This window comes from Rhinoderma darwinii, chromosome 3 (genome assembly GCF_050947455.1).
Source record: "Rhinoderma darwinii isolate aRhiDar2 chromosome 3, aRhiDar2.hap1, whole genome shotgun sequence".
Lineage (NCBI taxonomy): Eukaryota > Metazoa > Chordata > Amphibia > Anura > Rhinodermatidae > Rhinoderma > Rhinoderma darwinii.
The window spans coordinates 61,605,586-61,613,939 of NC_134689.1; positions in this window are offsets into that span (position 1 = coordinate 61,605,586).

Consider the following 8,354-nt stretch of genomic DNA (forward strand, 5'->3'; position numbering starts at 1 on the left):
CGTACCTTCGACGTACTATTACGGCGCAGGAATAAACTGTCACTATGTGATTTCACAGAACAGCGGCGGCAGCTGTCATTGACAGATAACCGTCTCTGCTACCGGCCTGGGGACCAATTAGCAGTCCCCAATGCCGGCGATTGCTGTGATTGGTCAGTCTCTGAAGACTGACCAATCACAGCCGTCTGTGACGTCGCCTGCAGGAGAAAGCTCCTGTCACTTTCTCTGATCTCCTCACTTCTATGAGATACGTGAGGAGATCAGAGAAAGCTGTGTAAAAAAAAAAAACCTTTTTATATTAACCCCTTCCCGAAAATGGGCGTATAGTAACGCCCTGAGGATGAAGCGGGCACAGCAGCTGTGCTCGCTCCATCTTCATCGGATGTCGGCTGTAATATACAGCCGACATCACACTGCAACTACAGCGATCACTGTCCTCTCCGATCGCTGTAGTTTAACCCCTTAAATGCCGCTGTCAATAGCGACAGCGGCATTTAAGTGATTGATACAGAGGGAGGGGGCTCCCTCTGCACCCCATTGCCCCCCCCCCCGCGAAAAATCACGGGGTTCTGATGGTTGCAATGGCAACCAGGAAGCCTAGCAACGGCTTCCTGGTTGCCAGGTACGGGAGCCTATTAGGTCCTGCCCAAGGCAGGACGTAATAGGCTCAACTGTCAGTTGTAAAGTGACAGTTACAATACACTGCACTACATCAGTACATACAGAAGTAGTGCAGTGTATTGTGCAGGGGATCAGAAGATCAGATCTTCCAGTCCCCTAGTATGTGTAAAATAAAAAGTGAAAAAAAAGTAAAAAAAAAAGTTTTAGATAAATAAATAAATACAAGTTTTACGTAATAAAAACAATAATCGCCTTGTTTCCCTGATCAAGCCCTTTATAATTAGAAAAAAAATGAAAAAAAAGACAAAAACTAGACAGAATAGGTATCGCCACGTTCGTATCGGCCTGACCTAAAAAAATATCATATTATTTATCCCGCACGGTGAACACCGTTAAAAAAATACCATAAAAAACAATGACAGAATTTCCTTTTTTGGTCACGTTTCAAAAAAATGGAATAAAAAGTGATCAAAAAGTCGCGCGTAGCCAAACATGGTACCAATAAAAACGACAGTGTGTCACGCAAAAAATGTATGTACTCCGCACAGATTACATGTGCCCCCACATTATAAACTGAAACACCAGTAAAACACTAAACAAAACTACTACCAAGCAAAATCTGCGCTCCAAAAGCCAAATGGCGCTCCTTCTGGGCCTGGCAGTGTGCCCAAACAGCGGTTTATGACCACAATTTATGGGGCGTATGTCTCCAGTGGTACAAGCTGGGCCCAACGCATTAGGCACTGAAATAGCATATCTGTGGAAAATGTCAATTTTCAATCGGCAACATCCACTGTGCACTAATTTCTGCAAAACCTTTGGGGGTCAAAATGCTCACAACACTTCTAGATGAATTCCTTGAGGGGTGTAGTTTCCTAAATGGGGTCACTTCTCGGGAGTTTTCACTGTACTCGTACCTCAGCGCAATGCAACATGGCGTCAAAAACAAATTTTGTAAAATCTCCACTCCAAAAACGAAATTGCACTTTTTCCGTTTAGACCCTTGCCGTATGTCCAAATAGCCGTTTACAACCACATATGGGGTATTTCCGTAATCAGGAGAAATTGTGTAACACATTTTGGGGTGTCTTTTCTCCTGTATTCCTTGTGGAAATGAAAAATTATGAGCTAAATCTACAGGTTATTGGAAAAAAAAAATGTTTTCATTTTCACGGACCAATTCTAATAAAATCTATAAAACACCTGAGGGCTCACAATGCTCACTACACCTCTAATTTAATTCTTTCAGGGGTATAGTCTCCAAATTGGGATCACATCTGGGGAATTTCTACTGTACTGGTACTTCAGGGACTCTGCAAATGCGACATGGCCCCCAGAAACCAATTCAGCAAAATCTGAGCTGCAAAATCCAAATGGTGCTCCGTCCCTTCTGAGCCCTGCCGTGGGTCCAAACAGCAGTTTATTACCACATAATGGGGTATTTCCGTAATCAGGAGAAATTGCTTTACAAATGTTGAGGTGCTTTTTCTCCTTTATTCCTTATAAAAATTTGAAAATTCTGTGTTTTTTCCCAAAAAAAGTCTCTTTTCATCTTCACAGACTAATTCCAATAAATTCAGCAAAAAACCTGTGGGGTCAAAATGATAACTATACCACTAGAAAAATTCCTTGAGGGGTATAGTTTCCAAAATGGGGTCACTTTTGGGGGGATTCCACTGTTTAGGTCCCTCCAGGGCGTTGCAAACGTGACACGGCACTGAAAACTATTCCAGTAAAATCAGAGCTCCAAAATCCAAATGGCGCTCCTTCACTTCTGAGCCCTGCTGTGGGTCCAAACAGCAGTTTATTACCACATATGGGGTATTTCCGTAATCGCGAGAAATTGCTTTACAAATGTTGGGGTGCTTTCTCTCCTTTATTTCTTGCAAAAATTAGAAATTTCTACGTTTTTCCAGAAAAAAAGTAGATTTTCATTTTCACAGACTAATTCCAGAAAATATAGCAAAATTCCTGTGGGGTCAAAATGCTAACTATACCCCTAGATAAATTCCCTGAGGAGTGTAGTTTAAAAAATGGGGGTCACTTTTGGGGGTTTCCACTGTTTTGGCACCACAAGACCTCTTCAAACCTGACATGGTGCCTAAAATATATTCTGAAAAAAGGAGGCCCCAAAATCCAAGAGGTGCTCCTTTGCTTCTGAGGCCTGTGTTTCAGTCCATTATCACACTAGGGCCACATGTGGGATATTTCTAAAAACTGCAGAATCTGGGCAATAAATATTGAGTTGCGTTTCTCAGGTAAAACCTTCTGTGGTACAGAAGAAAATGTATTACATATGAATTTTGTAAAAAAAAATGAAATTTGAAAATTTCAGCTCTACTTTCCTTCAATTCCTGTAAAACGCCTAAAGAGTTTAAACACTTTCTGAATGCTGTTTTGGATACTTTGAGGGGTGCAGTTTTCAAAATGGGGTGTTTTATGGGGGTTTCTAATATATAGGGGACTCAAAACCACTTCAGAACTGAACTCGTCCCTGAAAAAATCGCTTTTTGACATTTTCTTAAAAATATGAGAAATTGCTGCTAAAGTTCTAAGCCTTGTAACGTCCTATAAAAATAAAAGGATGTTCAAAAAACGATGCAAACATAAAGTAGACATATGGGAGATGTTAATTGGTAACTATTTTGTGTGGTATTACCATCTGTTTTACAAGCAGATACATTTAAAATTGGAAAAATCATAATTTCTTCATATTTTCGCTAAAAGTTGGTGTTTTTCATAAATAAGCAATGAATTTATCGACCACATTTTTGCACTAAACTAAAGTACAATATGTCACGAGAAAACAATCTCAGAATCAATTGGATAGGTAAAAGCATTCCGGAGTTATTACCACATAAAGTGATACATGTCAGATTTGAAAAAATGGGTCTGGTCCTCAAGGCCAAAATGAGCTGGGTACTCAAGGGGTTATACAAGTAAGGCTGTGTTCACATCAGCATTGGTTTCCGTTTATAGGTTCCATTGCAGCTTTCAGTCGGAATGATTTCAATGGTAATGCTTCCGTTGCAAATGTTTTCCATTTGTCTCCGTTCCGTAATGTTTGTGACTCGGCTATTGTTTCCACAAAGAAAACTGACACCTTACAGAACGTAGACAAACGAAAACCATTTGCAATGGAGGTATTAACATTGAAATCAATGGTAATGCAAACGGAAGCTTTGTTTTCCGTTTGGCTTTCCATTGATGGATTCCTCCGACGGAAAGCTGCAGGAGCACAGACTATATGAACATGCATGCTAACTATTCGGTCCTGCTAATTTCTCTTTTTATTTTTCTAACTCTTTTGGATGTTCCTGTATCTATTATTTTTAGTTACGTTAATGTTTTGCTTTGTGGCTGCAACAAGCCAAAAAGTTATTTTTGGATTGTAAGTGTACGTGTGGATTTTGAGCCAGATTATACCATGTGTTGTGACAAAAATCCAGAAGAAATCCAGGACATACAGTTAGGTCCAGAATTATTTGGACTGTGACACAAGTTTTGGCATTTTAGCTGTTTACCAAAACATATTGAATATACAGTTATATAATCAATATAGGCTTAAAGTGCAGATTCTCTGCTTTAATTTGAGGTTATTCACATCCTAATTTGAGGAAAGGTATAGGAATTACAGCTCTTTAATATATACCTGCCTCTTTTTCAAGGGACCAAAAGTAATTTCACAATTATCTCCAAAGCTATTTAATGAGCTGCATGGGCTAATCATTCGTTAATCCATCATCAATTAAACAGGTAAAAGGTCTGGAGTTGATTCCAGGTGTGGCATTTGCATTTGGAAGCTGTTGCTGTGAACCCACAACATGAGGTCAAATGAGCTCTCAATGAAAGTGAAACAGACGATCATTAGGTTGAGAAAAGTGAAAAAAAAACATCAGAGAGATTGCACAAATGTTAGGAGTGGCCAAATCAACAGTTTGGTAAATTTTTGACAAAAAAGAGCGCACTGGTGATCTCGTGAACTCCATAAGGCCTGTACGGCCATGGAAGGCAACAGTGGTGGATGATCGCAGAATCCTTTCCATGGTGAAGAAAAACCCCTTCACAACATCTACCCAAGTGAAGAACACTCTCCTGGAAGTAGGTGTGTCGGTATCCAAGTCTACCATAAAGGGAAGACTTCATGAGAGCAAATACAGAGGGTTCACCACAAGGTAAACCATTAATCAGCCTCAAAAATAGAAAGGCCGGATTAGACTTTGCTAAACAACATCTAAAGAAGCCAGTCGAGTTCTGGAACAGCATTCTGTGGACAGATGAAATTGAGATCAACCTGTCTCAGAATGATGCGAGGAAAAAAGTATGTAGAATGCTTGGAATGGCTCATGATCCAAAGCACACCACATCCTCTGTATAACATGGTGGATGTAGTGTGATGGCATGGGCATGCATGGCTGCCAAAGGCACTGGGTCACTATTGTGTATTGATGATGTGACTGAAGACAGAAGCAGCCGGATGAATTCTGAAGTGTTCAGGGATATACTTTCTGCTCAGATTCAACCAAATGCAGCAAGGTTGATTGGACGTCGCTTCACAGTACAGATGGACAATGACCAAAAACATACTGTGAAAGCAACCCAGGAGTTTTTTAAGGCAAAGAAGTGTAATTTTCTGCAATGGCCAAGTCCATCACAAGATCTCAACCCGATCGAGCATGCAATTCACTTGCTTAAGACAAAACACAGGCAGAAAGACCCACAAACAAGCAACAGCTGAAGACATCTGCAGTAAAGGCCGGGCAAAGCAAAACAAAGGAGGAAACCCAGCGTTTGGTGATGTCCATGGGTTCCAGACTTCAGGCAGTCATTGCCTGCAAAGGATTCCCTACAAAGTATTAAAAAAACAACATTTTATTTATGGTAATGTTAATTTGTCCAATTGCTTTTGAGCCCCTGAAATGAGGAGGCTTTGTAGAAAAATGGTTGCAATTCCTAAACGTTTCACAGGATATTTTTGTTCAACCCCTTGAATTAAACCTGAAAGTCTAGACTTCAATTGCATCTCAGTTGTTTCATTTCAAATCCAATGTGGTGACATGCAGAGCTCAAATAATGAAGATTGTGTCACTGTCCAAATAATTCTGGACCTAACTGTATACAGTATTTGAAAATCTGCAGATTACCCTAAAGTCTGTACTGATTTTCTTTTACTGCATGTGAATGGGGTTTTGTAAAACTCTTTTGACTTGTGCTGTACTTCATTATACATTTTTTGTACGGAAGGTGTTGCTTGGTTGTGCTAACATTTTCATTGCTAAACTTTACTTTGCGAGTGAGTTCCCAGTGTATTGTTTCTTCTGTGTACTCTGGTTTCTTCTCACATTCTCAGAACATATTGATAGATTAATTGACTTCCGGGAGGAATCTTGCGACTTTTGGTTTTATCAATTATTTTCTCCCGGTTTAAACAGTATCTGCATCTTCAGGACGCAGATACAGTTGAATCCAATGGTTGAGCAGGGAACCGTAAGGTAACTGCTCCGCCATTCACTATGTATCGCAGGACGCGAGGCAGTAACGTCATTGCGCCTGTCGGCATTATACTGTGTGGTGGCAGTTATGAGGGGCACTTTATTCTGGGGGCATTATACTCTGTGGAGGCAAATATAGGGGCATTATACTGTGTGGATGCAGTTATTGGGTGCATTATACTCTGTGGGGACAGCTATGGGGGCACTATAATGTGTGGAGGCAGCTATGGGGGCACTATACTGTGTGGAGGCAGTTATAGGGGTATTATAATGTGTGGGGGCAGCTATGGGACATTATACTGTGTGGGGAGCACTATGGGGCAATATACTGTGGGGGCAGTTTCAGGGGGTATATTATATACAGTAGTATGCAGCAGGCTCAGGGGATAAATATTAATTCAATGGCGTAGCATGCAAATAGGGGCGTGGCACGCAAATAGAGATGTGGCCTAAATAATCATTCAATTATCATAATCGAAGTTAATCGTGATTTTGGTTTAGGTCATAATTGCCCAGCCCTACTTTGAGGGTGCTTGTAATGCTCAATTCGTAATTGCCATTGAGTGGCACATGACTACCTAGGTGTCTTGTGTTGTTTCATTATTTTGTGTTTTCCTTTAGAAAACTTCATCCATTAGAAAACGTCCAGCTTTGAATCCAGTCAGGAAAAGTGTATCTAGTGATTCGTCAAGAGAGAGTTCCTCACAAAGTCGAAAAGATAAGAAATCGTCTTCTACTTTCCAAGTAAGAATTTGTAGTTGCCTTTTTAGAATAAGACGCATATTTTGTCCTCCCCCTCCCCAATTATTTTGTACTCGTGTATATATTTTATTTCTGTATTCATAACAAATATTCACAAATTCCAATTATATATATAAAAATTCAATGAACAATTTGACATACAAGACCGGTCTGAGAACTACTTCATTCCCATTTTTCCCACAAAGTACTTCTTTATTGAACCCCCATACTATTATAATATAACTTCTCATATTTTATTATGGTTACAAGATTTTGTTTCCATAATTTGATTTCTAAGGGGCAACTTGAAATCCACTTTCTAACTATTTGTAATTTTGCCGCAAACAGTAACTTTCTTAAAGGGGTTTTCCAATACTTTTTTTTTTTTTTAATCACTGCAACGCTTATCAATTTATCTATTAATGTCCTCTAAATATAGTTATCCTCATTTTTATTTTGTAACCCATTCCCGCGGCAGCCACTTTTGGACTAAATGACAGAGCTTCATTTTAAAATATGACATGTGTTACTATATGTGGTAATAACTTTGGAATGCTTTTACCTATCCAAGCGATTCTGAGATTGTTTTCTCAATATTTTTTGTGAAAAACACCAAAATTTAGAGATAATTTAATTAGCATTTTTCTAATTCTAATTGTAAAATATGACGAATCTGCAGATACCTATTGAAATGGGTGCGTGGTATGTCATACTTAGTCTTCAACTGAGTGAATGAAATTAGGACATTATCCTCATATAGGTCCCCTATAGTTCCAATAGCTGGAGACAACCGTGGTGGCATTAAAGAAAAGTAAGAAGCATTGTTCCATAAAGGCATTTCAGACACAGTATCATTGCAACCCAGCCGCTTTTTCGCTTGTCTCCAAACCACACGAGCCAGCTTGTGTAAGGGCAAGGGTTTAACCCCTTAAGGACCCAGCCTAGTTTGGGCCTTAACCCCTTCGCGCTCAGCGACGTAATAATCCGTCGCGCTAACTATATCGTTAGCGCTCAGCGACGGATTATTACGTCGCGGGGATGACGGCCATTTCGGCCGTCCTCCCGACACATGCAGGAGCTGTGACAGCTGCTGTCTCGTACAGCAGCTGTCACAGCTCCTACAGCGGGGACCGATCGCTGTGTCCCCGCTGATTAACCCATCGGCTGGCGATGGTGGCTATGGCAACCGGACACCAAACAATGGCGTCCGGCTCTGCCATCGACGGAAGCCTAGTGGGTCCTGACGAAGTCAGGTCCCACTATGCTTGCTGTCAGTGAGTAGCTGACAGTTCTAATACACTGCACTACGCATGTAGTGCAGTGTATTAGAATAGCGATCAGGGCCTCCTGCCCTCAAGTCCCCTAATGGGACAAAGTAATAAAGTTAAAAAAAAGTTAAAAAAAGATGTGTAAAAATAAGAAAATAAAAGTTTTAAAAGTAATAAAAGTAAAAATCCCCCCTTTTCCCTTATCAGTCCTTTATTATTAATAAAAATATAT